At 44.6% G+C, this 19,620-nt stretch overlaps 1 protein-coding gene across 1 annotated transcript in view; it reads left to right on the top strand.

Moving 5' to 3' along the window:
* PEX7 (peroxisomal biogenesis factor 7) overlaps window positions 1–19,620 on the top strand; it is a 1,057,085-nt gene that overhangs the window by 597,302 nt on the left and 440,163 nt on the right. The gene's annotated exons all lie outside the window — the stretch shown is intronic.

The raw sequence follows: 19,620 nt of genomic DNA, 5'->3' as shown, positions 1-19,620 counted from the left end.
AGCAGCAGCGTCACCTTATCCATTCTGTCCAGATACCATTGTGTGTGGCCTTCTTTTCAAATCTACCTACGAAAAGAACTTTTTCGGTTTATCACTGGATGTTGTTAATATACGCACTTGATACGTCATCTCAGCTCTGTACATGAATGCCTCAACCATTGTTTTCCTTTAATTAAGGCTTCCTGGCTGAATTTCTTGAAAGCAGCATTTTTTAGTCGTTAGACTTGTGTTCACCAGACTGACTAGTCCCACCAAAGTCATGGCCCTTAAAATAGTTATCACCAGTGCTTGAAATGGAAAAATAATAGTGCAGGTACTCTGGGACAGGGTACCTGCCCTTTTCTGAGAAGTGCTGGTACACTCCATTTAAAAGTATCACGTTTTCCTTGAGAAGTGCATGTACTCTCCCTCTCAAAATAAAAAAGTCCCGGTACTCAGTACCGGACAGTACCGGCCCATTTAAAGCATTGATTATCACCCCATTAATACTGGCATTTTGTACGAAAGGCTTTTGCACCCTGGCCCACTCTAAGTTGTTTTTGCTTTTTATATCTACATTTGAGTTATCGTACTCTGATCGGATCACTTATTTCAAGGGGCTGGTTGTTCTTACTGTAAGTCCACAGACACTGCAAGAACTCCTTGCGGCAGACCGTGTATTAGCTTCGCAGTGTCCCACAAAACAAGAGGGTCTGTGTCCGTTTTTCAGCAAAAACGACCGTCATGACATTTATGATAAAAACTAAGCCTGCCTATTTCAAACTGCTCATATCACTTTATTTAAGACACAAGTTCTTCCCACTCACTAATAAACCAGATTGCTAACCAGCTAGAGCTACCCTTACGTAGGGCCCGATCACCAGTCAGGCGGAGTAGTTTCCCTTTAACTCACCCTCTGTTTTTCTTGTTCATACGCCTCAATGGAAATGCCCTATTAAATGCCTGACTTCACCTGCATTTTTTTATTTAAGCGTTTGGAAGGTATGCATCCTTGCTGGAGATACCACTCTGACCGATTCTGAGTCCCTTGGTTGCTCCCCACCTGGAAATATCAAGGAAACAAAATTGTGTAAACAGTCACAGTAAGTGTTGAACCTAGCACCCTAGGTGTGGTTTCCCCTGTCTTTTTGCCTCTACCTCCTGTATTTTTAATGCTGTGCTGGACTTCGTTTTTTTTGCTGGTTTATGTACTCTAGGCACTTTACCACTGCTGACCAGTGCTAAAGTGCAAGTGCTCCCTCTGTAATTTGTAATTCTGATTGGTTCTCCACGATTGGCATTTTTGATTTAATGGTAAGTCCGTAGTAAAGTGCACTGTGTGTACCCAGGACCTGTACATCAAACGCTACTAGTGGGCCTGCAGCTCTGGTTGTGCCACTCACATAAGTAGTCCTGTAAACTTGTCTCAGGCCTGCCATTGCAGTGTCTGTGAGTGCAATTTTAAACTGCCATGTCGACCTGACAAGTGCACTCGCTTAGCAGGCCCTAACCTTACTTATTACTACATGTAAGGCATCTCTAAGGTAGGCCCAGGGTACCCCAAAGGAGTGGCATGTACTGGTGTGTTTTACATGTCCTGATAGTAAAAAACTGTCAATGTCCTTTTTCACTATTGCAAGGACTAGCTCTCCCATAGGCTTTCATTGGAGCTGCCTTGTAACATTTTACAAGTGTAACTTTCAATTGGGAACAGCTAGAGATTTGGAGTGTGGGCTCTCTGAGCTCAGAATTTTAAAACACATCTTTTAATGAAGGTGGTTTTTAAGTTGTGTGGTTGAAAATGCCACTTTAGGAAAGTGGGCATTTTCATGTTTAACCATCCCGTGCCTCTGCCTGCCTGTGAAATCAATATCTGGTTTAGACTGACAGGGGCCTGTTTGTTCATTCACTCTAGACAGTCACACAAGGGAGTTGAGGTGTGCCCTGCATATCCTTCCTGGGGTAGAGTGGTGGGAGGAGCTGTCACCTGCACCTAAATAGGGCTGTGCCTGGCCTCTCACAATGCTGTCTTCACCCTCCTGGAGTGTGTCTGGAGCCAAGACCAGGCAAGGCAAGAACGTGTGCACATGAACAATCCTTTGAAGAATGCCAAATTCAAAGGCCAAAAGGCGTATAAGAATTGGACCTAAAACCCCGGACTTTTAGAACACGTATGGATCAAGAGGAACCTCTGCCAAGGAGTAGAGCTGAAGAGCTTTTAGGAGGAGTACTGCCTCTTTGCTGTGGGTTGCTTTGCTGGGTTGACCTGCAGTTGCTGCTTCTGCTTTGGAGAAGATAAGGACTGGACTTTGCTTTGTATCATGCTTGTGAAGTTTCTCCGAGGGCTTGTGTGTGCTTGCTCCCTGTTAAGAAGTCTCAGGGCCAGCAAAGACTTTACCTGCAGCATCCCTGAACTCCACTGCTGGAGTTCTGATCTGCCAAGTTGTGCCAATTCCAGTTCTAGGCCCTTGGAAGTTGTTCCTGCAGCAAAGATCTGCTTGTAACCATCAAAAACGATGTGTCGCCTATCTAGCGCCTGTTTTTCCGACGCAGCACCAACATGCGGGAGACATTTCCACGCACTGCTGCCGTACAACCAAAGAAATTGACTGAGTGCCTGCCTGTGGCCGAAGAAACCGCGGCAGCCCAAGTTCAGCACACTGTGTCTCCGAAGTCCGAGCTTGCCATATTGCCTTCAACGCAGACCACTGACAAGATTGACGCATCGTGGGACTGCAGCTGAAGAAATTGACACAGCGCCTGCTTGCTGCCGCCGTTTCAACCTCCAATGCGTTTGGATTTCCAGGTACTTGTGCGACAAGTTTCCTGACACATCACTCGTAGACCAGAACCGTCTTGTATTGCGATGCATCACTTCCCCCTACAATCTAAATTTGACACTCCACTTCTCCTCCGTGCATCAGAACTGACACAGCGCCCCCCCAAGAACTCAGGAACCAACACATCGCTGTGTTTTCCCACGCTTCCCTCCTCTGCGGCTGTTTTGCCTTGTGGATTTTGACTCATTTGAGGTACTTTGTGTAAAATCACCGCATCCATAGAGTTCTATGAACAAAATTGCTTGAAACCTTTTAAAAGTCATATTATGAGTTGTGTATGTTGGATTTTGTTGTGTTGGTCTTGTTTGGTTTAGATGAAGATACCTTATTTTTCTAAGCGGGTGTGGTGTCCATTTGTAGTGTTTTCACTGTGTTACTGTGTGTTATGTGCAAGTACTTCACACATTGCCTTTGAGATAAGTCTGACTGGTCGCGCCAAGCTACCAAGGGGGTGAGCAGGAGCTACCTGGGTGTGTGACTCCCTTATCCTGACTAGAAGGAGGGGTCCCTTCTTGGACTGAGTGCAAGCCACTGCCATCTAGAGACCCCCATTTCTAACAGGAAGTCCTTGTGTATATTGCTCTACAGCTACTGGAATATCGCAGCAGGGGAAGACCAAATTATGTAGCAGGATTGGCTAAATTATGCTTCAAAAAAAGTCAAATTATGAGGCCTAATGCAGCACATTATGGAATAGTATTACTTCATAATTTTTACCATTTTTCACGTGTAAATGCTGTTTAGGCAAAGGTTTCACCTCATTAGTACCAGTTTAACAGAGGGGAAAGTGTAGAGGTTGAATTAAACGGGTAGAGCAAGGAATAGAAGATAAGACACTGGGGAGAGTGAGAGGAGTAGGAGTAGGGTTGATTTAAAGAGGGCAGAACCAGCAAGAGAAGTTGGAAGGCTGGTTGAGAGATGAGAGGTTAGGAGTAGACCATGAAGGAGAGATATGTCTGTAAGAGAGGAAGAGCCAGCAAGAGAAAATAAAAGGAGGGAGAAGTGTAGAGGTGGATGTAAAAGGTCAGAACAGCAAGGGAATGCAAGAGGCTGGGGAGAAGTGAAAGGTCTAGAATAGAGCTGAAGAAAAGTAGGTGTAAGAGGGGCAGACTTGCAAGAAGAGGTAAGTGATTTTAGGTGAGAGAGGAACAAGCAAAATGTGAATATAAGAGGGAAAACCCAACAGGAAAAGGTACGAGGCTTGGTAAAGAAGGAGAGGGAAAGTGAAAGACCCTTTAAGGGACCAGAATCAGCAAAACAAAATGTATTAACAGGCAGACAGTGATATGACAGAAGACAAAATAAATTGTATATTAAAAACATAAGCCTACATGTTTATTATCGCATTTAATCCACTAATAATGCTCTGATCTATATAAAAGTAGTATTGCATCTAGTGTTAGGTTAAATAAGAGTGATTTATCAGTCTTTTTAATGCAACATCATGCCTATCTTCTTGTTGCCCTTTGTCTCTAAAATCCCTGAAAAAAAGGTCAGCTGCCAAATCTCATTTGTCAAGAAGTTATTCCCTTCTTTGCCGTGTTCATGTTCAAGCTGCCTTCTGTTCACCCAATGGGAGAGAAGTATCTCTTCTTGCTGCATCAGACAATCTGTGCTTGATTGAGGTAGAGCACCCCAGATATTACTTGATCTTAGTGTTGTGTTTGTCATCCAGTGCTTATTAATCGACTGGAACAACATAGCATTCAAGGTACTTCCCTGGTGTGGTTTCCATCTTTTCTGTCTCAGAGTTCACAAACAGTCCACCTTCTCCCATTTCAGTCATGTCCTAAATCTCTTGGTTGTGGAACCCCTCAAGGCTTCTCTCTGTGCACATTGCTGTTTATCCTTTATCTTGTCTGGTTAGTGTTATTTCTACCATCATCTGATTTCTCTCTCTAAAATTGTATGTAGATATCGAAAGCATTGTTCTCTTCAACGATAATGTCGGATGTACACAGGAGGTTTGGTCCTGCATCCTAGCAGTTTCCCACCTGATCAACTCAAATTAAAACCCAATAACAACAAAACAGAGGCCCTCATCTTTAGAGGACATCCTAAGATATGGTCTTCTCTTTGGTGAAGGGTCCGGCTGCGCCACTGATTAATTTGTACCGGTGTTTGCCGGTGCTCCGCACCGCCCTTATTTCTCAACATTGGCACTTATTTCTGACAAGCCACCACATGGTTGCATTGTCTGTATATTCCTTAGAAAAACACATCAGTGGAGTATTTATACATTCAAATACACTGAAATTAAAATGACAATACGTCGTTCAGGTCATTTGTACAGCTTTGGTGACATGGAATAATTCGGATTGGCACATTTGTTGGAGTGTGATGATTTGTAGCAGGGGTGGGCGGAATGTGCGTAATCGCGTTACGCAAATCTCTGCGAAACTGTAAAAATCTCCACGACACGCGGAATTGCTTGTTCGCGGTGCTTTTTTCCTGTTCGCAATTGCTGTTTGTGTGCTCGGGGGGAAATATCTCGCAAACATGCATTTTCAGAATGCGAACAAGCAAAAAATGTCGCAAAGTCGCGGAACGCAGAAATTTGGGCAATTTCGCGTCCTCTGCGGAACACAAAATTACCCACATTTAGCAAATTCCGCAAGCGGAACGGAATTTACCGCCAACGCCTAGTTTGTAGGTAATGGTGGCACTGCATTTGGCTGCACTGGTAGGGTGTGCAAGTTGCAGTGGCCTTGTGTAAAATACCTTGAGCCCATCCACTTAGTTTATACAAAGCACTGATGCTGGGCCTACTACCCACCCCAGCTCTGTCACAAAAAAATCTTGGATTCATTTTCAACGATCTTATCACCTTCTTTGCACAGATGTGCCATGTATCTTCCACTTTCTTTCACCACACATGTATGCTATTCAAATCCACCATATGTTCCCTTCTCACTGTTGTCAGACTGCTTTAAGTGTAATGATCTTCTTATAACTAGATTATGGAAACTCTGTCTTGAAATTACAGCCCGTCGCACTCACCGCCTTCAAATCATTCAGAGCACTGCTGCATGCATCACCTGAGCTCTGCCCTCTTGCTCAGCCATCTTTTGCCTCTTTCTGCTGTCCACTAACTTCCAGTCGCCGAACGATCTACCTTCAAAGCTTTGGGTGTTTGTCATTGTACACTCCAAAAGCAGTCCCTTTCTTTCTTCATCATTGCATCACTGCTTATGTCTTCCCAAAATTAGAAGGACGTTTAGGAGCAGGGGCATAACAAGGCCCCCGCAGCCCCTGTGGTAAGGTGGGCCCAGGCTTACTCATAATGGAGGGGGCCCCCGGAGCCCATACTGATGCAAGTGTGAGGGGCCCCTTCAGCATATCTTGAAGGGGGGGCTATCGTTTTGTTATGCCACTCTTTGGGAGGCTCCTTTTTCTCTGTTCTGACTGCAAAGCACTGAAACTCCCTCCCATCTGAGCATTGGTGTGACACCAGCCTTTACTATCCTTGGCAGCATGGCAGGGGCAATGTGTGGCACTTATGTTTTTTACAAATTAAGCACGGCATACGCACCACATGACACATAAAAAACATACTAACACAGTAAATGTGCACTCACTACACTGGTTGCATGAGCATACACATAACATAGGCTGGCACAGACACTAACCATTAGCATAGCCTTCTCTCCTTAGCACCTTCACTGCACTCCCACAGGTGTGGACTGCCGCTCATCTACACAGCCCAGCGTCGGCAGCACCTCTGCTGCATGTGGGGAGCATAGAGGGAAGGGCTTTAAGCATGAGGCAATAGCATGGGAAGCAGGCTCTTCAGGCTCGGCTCATTTTGGGCTCGAGGATTAAACAGGCCTGGGCGTTGCTCACGGAGTTTTGCTATGCGGAACTCCGCGAATTGACAAAAAAAACTCTGCGGAGTTCCGCAAGTAACGGAGTGCAGTGCAAACTGCTGTTCGCGCTGATCTACCTGCCGCTCGGGTAGAAATTCTACCCAAGTGGCAGCTTTCGCTCACCAATTTACCGTTTGCGAGCGCGAGTAGGGAAAAAGCTCCGCTGCAGTACGTTGAGCAGAGTTTTCTGCTATCTGCGAGCTCCACTGAGCAAGGAGTGCAGAAAACTCTGCAAAGTTCAGAAACGGAGCAGAGTTCCCCGCCCAGGCCTAGGATTAAACAGAAACTTGTGCAGAGTCAAGCTAGGCATCTGGCTGGTGCATTCAGTGGTTCTCCAAACGCACCTGGTTCAGCATAAATAGCTATATACGTACCACAAGAAAAATTGTCTTTTTCTCTGAAGTGTTCAGTAGTGCGCTGCCTATGCATGGACAAGATTTGGAATTAAGAACATTTTTCGAGGATCACTCCTTTCAACCAGCGGGTGTCGCAGGTTTTCAGGAGTACATGTGGAAACCTCTGCGTATTCCAAAAAATGTAATGTCTGCATCCAAACATGGTCGTAAACCTAGATTTACAAGTTGCTGTAAGATTCGAGCCACTAGACAACAATTTTAGAAGTTAGTTTACAGATTGACTGATAATTCCATTAATGCATGAAACAAGTTTCATGCTCACACTCACTAATCTGTTGATGTCACTAACCAGTACCATGTCTTTTATATTTAATGATGTTGCCAATGTTTAAAGGTTGTGATTCCAGTTTGCAGTACCATATGTATATATTGTGGTGATCTTCCCTTTTGAATATGTACATCTGTCTATTTTCTTGATCAGTGTTTGTGGCTTCTCACCTATTACTGACTGTTTCCTCTCAGAATGTTACTCCTTATGTTGAATGTTCACAAGTAAAAGTCAGATACTTAAATGGGACAGTACTCTGTTCTCCTACTCATGTAATCGTGTTACAGAGACTACTACATTGGTAGCTTTTACACCTTAAAGTGAATGATGCCGCCTCTCAAGGTCCTTCATCAAGTGGAGAGGTCAACTGTAGCTCTAAAACTAAATTGCTGATTTCATCGACATCCCTTCTTTGCTTAATTTGGGTTTTCATTTGTTTTCCCATCGGGAGTCGTGCGTCTTCTGTCCAGTTTCTCGTCCTCAATAAGGCTAAGTAGGACCTTTTGTTTCACATGGAAAGATAGTAGTCCCTTGGGAAATATTCGGTTTCATTTAGCCAAGTCTCTTTGAGTGGCCAGGCATGAGAAATGCCAAGTTTAGATGACCGGTCCGTATATCATTATATTTACAGCCTGCTCTGCTCAGTTGCCCATTTTTGACCAGTAAAGTCCAATTCACGTTTGCATGTGTCCAGAACTTTGGCAGGCTAGCTTACAGATGTAAACAAATGAGGATGTGGCCTATACGGCTAGAACTGCCGAATTCTTCCAGCAATAGGCAGAGTGGAGATGAAGGAGTGAAAAAAGCACAACAAAGCCTCGTTAACAAGTGAGGCCTTTTATAAACCTGCGAAGTACTCGGGTGCGGCTGCAAAAAGATGGTCGCCCAATACTCCATCCATACTCGGCTTAGCCCAGTGCTGCAATGGCATGCACTAAGGTGAATCAAACCTACCTGGAATTTACCCCTGGGATCACGCTATTATAATAATACCGAAATGATGTGTTTGCATTCCCCTTCAAACTTGAGCTTCACGTTGGACTTTATGCATTATGCTGCTTTCTCGTTTTTGAAGGTTCTATATAACTTTCCGAGATAAAAGTCTACATGCAGGGTACTTAGTTATTTCTCCCTGGTTTTTTTAAAAAATAATATTGGTGTCTACTGCTTTTAATGAACCATCCGTGTGAATAACCAATACAGGATTCTGAATCCGGGTAATTTCTGTTCTTACATCACACACCTTTTACAAAAGGAAACACTTTTTTTTGTTTTTTCCAGTCCTCACCTAGGTCATCAGAGACCGTTGAGGGGGGAGGGGGGTGTAAATTGGCGGCCTTCCCTCTCACCTGGTTTCTCCTGCCTCTGTTGCGCCTTCATAGACGTGAATGAGGTGGGGGGGCACAGGTGGCATTCTGCTGCCGCAATCTGCTGTCTGTTTCTGCAGGCCTCTGCAGACCCGCGCAGATGGAGGATTCGAAGCCAGGCTGGCACAGCCATCATAAGCTGCTTGTCAGCAAGGTATCGGAGGGGGGCACTAGGTGAAGGGAGGGTAGACAGTCAGAGTAGTGTGGGAGGCTGGCAGAGGGCCAGTTTTTTTAATAATGTCGAATGGCTGGTGGGGGAGGATGACAGGATTTGGTCATTATCAGGGCACAAGTCCTATAAAAAAAAGTGGGGGGACTAAGCAAGTAAGACAATATGCAAATGACCCCATGACTTCACAGCGTAGCGCTATAAAAGAAATAAAATAGTGCTAAATTTAAATCTTAAACCTCTGCGCACTATTCGTGCAGGTGCTGCTGAACGTGTCCCGGTGTCTGAAAGTTACACCGGGACAAGTTCAGCATATTTCTGTGGGGCCCAGCTTCTTGGCAGGGGGGACGGCGTCCACCCTATGAAAAGAGTGGGGGGACGCCGTGTACCTGCGTGTAACCCCGACCCGAGCCCTGGACATTATTGATTACTGGGAGATGATGAAAGGAGGGTGCTTTGGGAGGGAGGATGGACACCTGGTTTATTTCGTAATTAGAGAGGGGGGCACGAACTAGGGTGGCAGGACACCAGATTTTGTTTTAAAGATCATGTTGGGCTGTGAGGTAGAACCAGGTGAAGTGATGCTGCTCCCTGACATCCCCTTGACTCCTCTTCCCCTGCTTGGCTGATGCTATTATAATCTAACCAGGTAAAGATGACTGCGTGGACCATACATAACATAATAAATAACAAAGGAGAAAGTCAGGGAAATTACACCAACTATGTGTGGTGGGAACTCCTGGTCCCCGGGGTTAATTGTAACAACAATGGAGGAGTACCCGCTAGGAAAACACAGAGAAAAAAACCTCTGCTTCTAGAGCTTAAAGCTCGGGTCAGCACAGTGTGCCCCAACCCGTTACCGGACAGTGCATGTCCTTATAGAAGACCCCTCACTCACCAACCTAGTTGGTGACATGCTTCATCATCGGGGTCCCACCCCATAGGCCGAGTGCCCACAGGGTGTGCTGCGACACCTGACTACAGTGGAGCGGGTTTCTTTTTCTTTTATACGTGCATAAAAATTACAGTGAGAAGTGTGTTAAAAAGGGCCAAAACTACTCACTTCAAGACTTTATTCTTGAGTGCTTGAACCCCTATAAAATCAATGTGGCACCCGTGCCTAATTAGGTAGGCTTTGGTGTCTCAAAAAGTGTAATATGTTAAAAATAGCGAAGTGTGCTATGTGAATATTACAAGAAAAATTAATAATAAGGTCTACATGTTTCAACCATTGAAGTGATTCTTAGGTTTTCATCAGGACCGCGGTGATTGAACTGGGTGGTCCGCACGCGCTAAGGTGCGCCCTGCCCTCGTTCAATTTGAAGACTGCAAAATTGCGATCTAGTGTAAAAGGGTGTGTCTTTTCCTCATTCAGGAGAAAAACCTGTAAGAAAGAAGGGGGGGAAACAGGGTTGGGAACACGTACCAGGGTGGACAAAACAAGGATGTACACTTAACATATATTGTGCTGGTCGTAGTCGCCTGTGAATGGTCATTACATGGAAAACCCATGCTAATATATCGTACTAGTGGTAGGGTCCATCTAATCCGATCAAAATGTGCTCCAGTGCTAGTTACCGGAACGTGCTTCGGTAAATAAAACCCCAGCGCCGTGATGAGGTGTCGGTCTGGCAGGGCGACTGGGTTTGTTGCAAGAGGAAACAAGTGTAAGGGAGAGTGATCGTTGTCGTGCTGCGTTTAAGAGGGCTATGGTATACTGGTCATAGATATCCCCGGCGGGCGGCTAAACATTCAAACCACAAGAGGGCTTGCGTATAGTACAATCGTCGCCCTAGTGGTTATAGAAAATAGCGTCAAAACGCCTCTTGCAACAAACCCAGTCGCCCTGCCAGACCGACACCTCACCGCGGCGCTGGGGTTTTATTTACCTAAGCACGTTCCGGTAACTAGCACTGGAGCACATTTTGATCGGATTAGATGGACCCTACCACTAGTACGATATATTAGCATGGGTTTTCCATGTAATGACCATTCACAGGCGACTACGACCAGCACAATATATGTTAAGTGTACATCCTTGTTTTGTCCACCCTGGTACGTGTTCCCAACCCTGTTTCCCCCCCTTCTTCCTTACAGGTTTTTCTCCTGAATGAGGAAAAGACACACCCTTTTACACTAGATCGCAATTTTGCGGTCTTCAAATTGAACAAGGGCAGGGCGCACCTTAGCGCGTGCGGACCACCCAGTTCAATCACCACGGTCCTGACGAAAACCTAAGAATCACTTCAATGGTTGAAACATGTAGACCTTATTATTAATTTTTCTTGTAATATTCACATAGCACACTTCGCTATTTTTAACATATTACACTTTTTGAGACACCAAAGCCTACCTAATTAGGCACGGTGCCACATTGATTTTATAGGGGTTCAAGCACTCAAGAATAAAGTCTTGAAGTGAGTAGTTTTGGCCCTTTTTAACACACTTCTCACTGTAATTTTTATGCACATATAAAAGAAAAAGAAACCCGCTCCACTGTAGTCAGGTGTCGTAGCACACCCTGTGGGCACTTGGCCTATGGGGTGGGACCCCGATGATGAAGCATGTCACCAACTAGGTTGGTGAGTGAGGGGTCTTCTATAAGGACATGCACTGTCCGGTAACGGGTTGGGGCACACTGTGCTGACCTGAGCTTTAAGCTCTAGAAGCAGAGGTTTTTTTCTCTGTGTTTTCCTAGGAGGTACTCCTCCATTGTTGTTACACCATACATAACATACCATTGTAGCTGGGTACCTGTAACGAACATTGAACTTTCCACCTAGGGCTTCAAAGTGACATCATAGACAACTCAAGGTTCACTCTTATTGTCTACTGGATGAGACCCTGAGGGGGAAAACAACCCTCTTATTCTTCTCTCATTTGTTTGGGGCTTCCATTGGAAGCCTTTAGGTTAATAACTGGATCAGAATCTGGTTTTTCATTGTTGCAGTGTCACAACAGTCGTTAACCAAAGACACTGTTTGGCGTCAGCCCTAGGAAGCCCTCACCTCTCCCTTGTTCTGCTGCCTCTCCCAGGTCTGTAAAGACAAAAGCACAATGGCAGAATGACAGTTGTGGTCTCACCTGCCTTTTTTCTTTCCTCCCATATTTTCACAGACATGCGAGAACATTGCAGTGGTGGTCGGCATGGCTCGCGGGTGGTGGGTGTGCAAAGGGGAGGGATGAGGGGCGGGGGGGCGCACGTTACAATGTAAAAAAATAAATAAAACGTACTTGGCCACCGGGACACGCATCTCTGCTCCAGCTCACTGGCCTCCGACTCCAAGAACAGGAAGCAGGCAGCCAGGATCCCTCCCCTAAGCCAATGCAGCGTTGTGATTGGTCTGAGTGTTGTGACACGACGCTCAGCCAGGGACTGGAGGGGTGAACATGTTCTCCACACAGGCTGCAATGCAGCCTTTATGGAGAACAGAGAAGTGTCCATTACTGGTTTGGGAGGCCCGAGATGGCAGACTAAACAGTCATTGCGCACTTAGGAGTGGGTAAACCACTCCTCCCTTGCTCTGCAGCCCTGCCCCTCATGCAAGCTGCCGCCGCAGTAGGAGGACAAAATGAAATGATAATAACATTACATTATTTCCATTTTATTTTTGTCCTTTCGTTTACTGCTGCAGAGCAGTGGGGTAACACTCCTCCGCCTTAGCGTAGGAGCCGCTACTGGAACGTTGGCGGAGCTATCCTGAGTAGCATTGTAAACAACTTGAGCTACGCTCCTATTGACGAATGAGGTTTGTGCATTAAACCTCTTCTCGGCTTATTTAGAGATGATTGGAACACCAAGGGGTCATGTAATTTTGTATTGAGAAAATATAGATTACATTCGTTTTTCAATATGCTTTGTAAATACATTTTAAAAAACAGACGATTTTAACTGAAAATGTTATTATGTTTTTTCTATGTGAACAAAGACATCTTTACGCTTCCATTCTAGCGAACTGCAAAGATTAGTACCAAACAAAGCGTCCACTGCATGACCCGTGAAATTATATTTTATTAAACTGTGTTTGCTAAAAATGCTCCAGGGGAAGCGTGGGGCTGCCTGAGGCATTTTCGAAACAGTCACTACCTCTCCAGGATGCACTTGAATGAAGAGCATTTGGGAATTTTCTAGCGGAGAATTTTCTAGCAAGCTCCTCAACCCTACGCTGCCTTCTTGCTTCTGAGAAAGGTGTTACAAAAAGTGGCAGAAAGAATGCGACCTCTATGTAGAAGTTTACCCTCAGCTAAAACAAGAATACGTTTGCCCATATTTCTCAGAAGCTTTGGGTAGATGAAAGTCTGAGTGCATCTCATCCTCTGGTTATTATCACACATTTTCTCATTTATTACGGGGTGGTAAACTGGGACTTTCTGTGCCAGAGAGCGCTTTCACTTTATTGCTCCAAGCTGAGCGCGCCACTGTGCGTCAGAGCCACAGCTTCGCAGGCTGCCGAGTCAGCATTCCGCCTGCCACAAAAATGCCTGATTTCATTTATAGCTAAAATATATTTCCGATAGAGTGGTTCACGAAGGCTCCTTATTTATGGGATTTTGGTTAATTTAATTGGCTAAGGAGGTGCCAGCAGACAGGCAATCTGCAGGACACGGCCATTTGCTAAGAACAGCTCACAGTAAACGCGGGCAATGAGTGACCAATTTCCCTAAATGGCCTGAACAAATCTCGAAGGCAATTAGTCACAATAATGAATCCGCATGGGTGTCGCGTCGCTTATGCAGACTCACCCACCGTTTGACCCATACCTCAGTACAGTTCATCCCGGTACACGGACAGACGCGCACAGAATTCGGAAAGTGTATTTCCTGACATTTCGCGAGGGAACCCTCTCAGGTGCCAAAGTAGTAAAGCCGCCAGCCCTCTCTTGCTACGTGCGGTGTTTGGAAATTAAGAGCCTGCGGACATTTTCTCTTTAAGTCACACAAAGCCTGAAGGCAACAAGGCTGGTTTGCTCGGGTCAGAGTACCTGTTTCCAAGGGAAGTATTTTAGTCCAAGGGGTTGTCACGGCGGGCCCTCTTTTCAACCTAGTTTCTCTTTTTATTTATTTATTTATCGGATTTGTAGGGCGCTCAGCTACCCAAAAAGGGTTTCCCGGCGCCATGGTGGACTGGGAGCAAAAATCGTGGGGCAGTCAGATGGAGTTATTGATCAACTGACTAACATTTTTGGGACTTCATGGGAAAACAGAGAAAAATCAGACTGTAAAGAGCTTTTACGTTACACTGTAAAGGGGTCAAATAGGCTTTTATATTATATTTATATTTATAGCGTAAATATTCTTATTATGAACTAGCGCTAAAAGGAGCGTACATTTTGCGCTCCTTTTAGCACCAGTGCAAATTTAGGAACTGAGTGCAAATTGGGCTTTCTAATGGCATGCCAACCGATTTACCAGTAGCCTTTAGCGCAAAAAACAGTTCCTCCTGCAGCATTTTGGAGAAGAAGCCACAGATTGCTCTGATCAAGTTAAACCTATTTCTTTCATACGTTGTATTTTCAGCACACATTTTAACTAAATTGGTTACACTATTTTACGTTGTCAGTCATTTTTCAAAATGTATATTGCATTAGTTTTCACTAATACATTTTAAATGTATCACCCTGCCCATTTCAAGTAAATTCTCAGTACTGTAGGTTTTTTTTACTTACTCAGATGTCACTGGTTCAGATCTCTGACAGGTTACCTTAATCTGTTAGGCTTCAGCCTTTGACAGCATTAGTGATAATGTCAAGTAAGGATCAACGTAGATGATGAACTATCTCAACACGCTTTTGAAACTACACCAATAGCAGTAGATGCTCATTGGTACCAATTACCCAACATGCCAATAAGTGTCCCAAACTCATTATAAATCATTTGTCAAGTATCAGCCTTAAACATGTTTTGGAAATGCAGTAATTTCCTCCCTGAGCCTCAGCTTGTCTATTTCAGAAAATACACACATTTTGCTGAGCTTTTGCCTTCGAAAAAATAAATTAACCCCCCCCCCCCTCCAATATTGTTATTTGAATGAAAACAACTATTTTTGTCCTGAAACACTGACTGGGTATTTTTATGAATTACATATTTGGTACCCAAACATCAGACTCCACTTTCTATCAAGTACTCGCATATTCTACACATAGACACATTTTGCCTTACACACGTTTTGTCATCATATGTTATGGCTTTCCCTTATAAAGTCAGAAATATATACAATGTGAGGAATGACTGTAATATGCCAGGGATAGGATTGGTTATGCCAGGGCCACCACTATGCAATGGTTGTGCTCCATTATACCAACAATGCTCTTGGTATGCTAAGACGGGGCAATTTTATGCCGGAATTGGGTGCCAACCTGGCAAGAATGTTATCAATAGACAAAAAATGAGCATCATTATGCTAGGGTCGGGCATATGCCATGTGCGGCCTCCATAATGCCAATCACCGCCGCATAGTCTAGCGATGGGTAGCAGTACACATTGCATAGCACCATCCCTCCAAGAAAAGCACCACACTGTTGTACAATTCTAAAGTGATGCCAGCAGTTAAGCATCTACTATTTTGTATCAATAAATATAGGATTCAATAAAAGTTTCAATGACTCCATGCTCAGTATGGTTGGGGTGCTTCTTTGCCAGCCCCAACCCACAGGTTCAATTATTTAAAAAATGTCTCTCGATGTTTGTGAACATTTGGGAAAGATTTTTTTTATTGAGCAGTAGATGCATTGCTCAAAGGTGGAGGGGTTGGTGTTTTATTCATTCTTACACTTGCCTTGCCCAGTGGCAGGAGTTGTGTGCTACCCCTCTCCCACACTCTTTGGACAATGATGGGAAATAAGCCCCTACTCCTGTCTTCGTTGCAAAAGGCGTGGCTGTTCAATGATGAAAAGAAGAGCTAGTAAAGAGTGTAGGTGAGCTGCTTCTCACTGCTACGCTTATTGTGTGGACCAACTTGCTCCTGCGCCCAGCTCCCCATTTGGGAAAAGAGTGCAAGAGCAGGCCCACATGACCTACTTCACTGTGTCCAACACAGTGCTGTAGGCCATTTGGAGCCATTACAAAAATGAGGTGACCCAATAACAGTCTTGGACCTGGGCTCAGTTCGATACAGAAAACAATGGTCCTAAACCAAATCAATGATTTCAAATCAATATTTTGAGCTCACATAATGTCTGGTCATAGTATTTAAAACATAGTTCAGCGATTGGATTGATAGAGGAATATCAATCTGGGCGACCTGGCCATACAGTATCAGTAGTTTACATGGTCTATTTACATATATTACACAATCCAAGAGTGTATCATTTTTTAGCACAACATGGATAGGGGTTATTCGGTCCAGGTTCGATGGGTATGGGTGTTGACATTTCTACCCGACTTGGGGCACAGAGGGTACTTGGGGCCTCGGCCTGCAGGTCTTCTTCGGGACTAGGGTGGGCAACCAACTGGGGGATGTGGTTTCCGTGTTTCACATCTAAATAGATAAAAATGGTCTGTCAGGGTAGTGCACATGAATTAATACAAGGGTTACAATGTAACCATTCTGGCCAGTTAATGGGGCTTACCCGCAATGTTTGCCGAGAGGACCAGTAGAATCCTTACTGGTACCAGTTCAGGAGGCATACATCCTCTGCTGAAGGCATAGGGCTTGTGGGTGTATCCTTATTCAGTGGATAATAATCCTATGCGAGATTCAACCCTGACACGTGGTACGGGGTGGTCGCACCACTTAAATTCGGTTCTTTTGGCAGTAAATGCAGAAAACTACAAATAAACAATTAAACAAACACAAACTGTTAGGATGCTGTCTGGCTGAGAACAATTAGTATAAGTTCAAGGGGCAGCGGGGGACATGCAGCGAGTTAAGTTACCTGGAGCGTCAGTCTCCGTTTCCAAACTCCAATTGAGAGGTGGAAGGCGGGAGATGCGGAGTATTTAAAGGGTACGTGTGCCGCAGGGACATTCGCTAGCATGAGCGTGAGCCTCACGCTACTCGAGCAGTCATTAGTCAAGTGAGTGGAAAAGAAGGAAGGACTAAGTCCTGTGAAGATATGAGATGATTCAAGTGGTTGAAGTCTAGCTGTAACCCGACGTTTCATTAAAGCATTTGGGCAAGGATGATCTTATTACCTAGATCGAACCCAGTAAATATGCAATTTATATGAAAATGTAACCAGACATTTACAGTGTTAAGTGAATGCAAGAATTACAATGGTGATCATACAGAGCATGCTGTAATTAAAAAGCGGAACCTCACGCTAATCACATGTTTATATACGTTGGTGTGTTATTCTAAATAGTGCAATCTGGGGTGAATAGTAGCAACGCAATGTAGGTTACTTATCCTTATTGTGTGGAGAAACATGTGCATTTTGAGTGATGGTACATGCAATCAATATACAATGCAATTTATACTTAAAATACCATATTTACATAACAGGACAATTACAATAGATCTACAGTTTATTTACAAGTGAGCTAAATGGACAGTTGGAGCGGAATATACGGATTCACGGTCTGCGATTTAGCCATTATTGAGTACTGCCACCTGTTTTCCTATTTCCTCATACTCGTTGAGGCCCCTTGCTACTGTGTCAAAGAGGTGTATCCACCTACATTCGCGGATATTCAAGATGTTTCCGAAGTCCCCCCCTCTTGGGTTGGACTTGACCCTCTCTAAGACCCACCATTTGAGACTTTCCAGTGTGTGACCAAAGGTGGTGAAGTGGTCGACTAAAGGGGTTCCCTGGACCCTACATCATAGGCGGCAGAAATGTTGTAGGATCTGGCTTTTCACTTTCTGGACCGTTTGGCCGATGTACATGAAGTCATATGGACATGTTATGGCATAGATCACTCCTGATGAGCTGCAATTGCTGTGATCTTGCAAAATGTGGGTGTGTTTGTTGTGGGTGAATTGTTTGACTTCATTTACCATGGGGCAGGCCTTACATTGGACACATTTGTGGTGCCCCTTGACCAGTGGGATACCCCACAGTGTCGCTACCTGTGTTCTGTCTGCGACGGGTAACAAAGATTTCACTACATGTTCCCTCACATTTTTGCCTTTTTTGAAGGCATGTAGTGGTGGTGGCATGTAGCCCAGTTCATCTGCAATCAATTCAGGCCATTTGGAAGCAGGTCCATGCCACCCTGGGAGCTGGTCTCTTGCCATCCACTGTAGAGTCCTGTTTCCTGTTGGGGATCTGGATACAGGAGCGCAAGGCGAGTGACCTGTTTCTCTCTCACGTACACAAAGCTACAGACCAAGGTGGAGGGGGTCATCTGGTATCCCATACCCTCATCCCATTTGGGGAACAGGGTACTTTGGGATGTGACAGTTGATCTGCTCTTCCATGGCCCTCTGAATTGTTCAGTCCACAGCTCAACTGGTGAGCTGGCACTCGCTTGTGTGCCATGTTCCCCAATTGAAAACCGGATGCAGGAGCAAATGCCATTTCTCTGACTCGCCTGGTCTTCTTTCATTTTTTAGCAGTGCCCTTGAGCAAGCTGAGGGTCATCACTGAGGAATGGTGAGGGTGCTATAGTCTATTTTTCTTCCCTTTAGCCTTGGTCATGGCGAGAGGAGCAAGTTTCATATCCCCACTCATTTCTGGCAAGGCAGAGGAGGATGTGGCTGCCATGGCGCAACTTAAAATTGCCCTCCCAACTATGAGCAAGCCAGTAGGGCATGAGCATCATTCTTCCTGTTTCCTTGGGCAGTGCGGAGGAAGTCTCTGAGTAGCACCTGTAGTCCTGGTACTGCCAGTGTGTTAGTGGGAATGCCCTTTTTTTCTTTTCCCCCCTTGGCTCGTCAAACAGACGTGGCAAGACATTCATAAGGGGGGATTCTATCTGCCCACTTATCAATCATGCAGTATAGGCTCTCTTCCCATGCTGCTTTCATCATCTTTTGTTCTCTATTTTTTTCTTGTGTTTTCCTCTCAATGTACTGTTTGTGCCTGAGTGCCAGGACTTTTTGACCACATTCCAGAGTTATCTGCAGAAGAGGCCAAGGGTGCTGACAAACATGCCATTTTACATAATGAAACTTGACCACCACTATCTACCCAAAGTTTGCTCAGTAGTAGAAAGTTTCTATTTTGGGAAAATACATCAAGATGCGGGGGTGTGTGCGAAAGAAGCATCACAGTGCTCCAGACATAATGGAAAGTTCTATATCTCTTTAGAAGACAAGATTAGAGACCAATTCACGATTGGTTGACATATTTCAAAAGTTAGGGATGAGCTTAGGCTTAGCTTGTGTGACTGACATGAGAAAAGAGATTCTAACAATGAAAAAGAGGCTTTTCAAATGTTTACACTGATTCCAAAGTCTGATGCTAACAAAATGAACACAAAATGCTCCAGAAGTGGTATTTTAGGACAATACGCCATTGATAAGGAATGCCCTGCTGTCCCAGTGTTTTAGAACGTGTGTAGAAAGAAAGGCCATTTTGCAAAGGTGTGAAGATCACAAAAAAGAATGAAGAAAGCGAGCAAAGTCACAGGTTGTTTGAGCAAATTATACTACTACTTGATACTGGTGTTAACGCAAGTCCGACTGATGTGGTGATGATTGAGGGATATTTAAAATTGTAATTGGATCCCTTTTCACAACAACTTATAAAGCTGAAAGAGGGAATGCAAGGATATACCAAGTTATTTTTTTTTAGCAAATATGGTGTTTGAAAGGGTATCAGTGCAGAATC

Source organism: Lissotriton helveticus, chromosome 6 (assembly GCF_964261635.1).
Source record: "Lissotriton helveticus chromosome 6, aLisHel1.1, whole genome shotgun sequence".
NCBI classification, from domain to species: domain Eukaryota; kingdom Metazoa; phylum Chordata; class Amphibia; order Caudata; family Salamandridae; genus Lissotriton; species Lissotriton helveticus.
This window is presented reverse-complemented; position numbering and strand designations above follow the sequence as displayed.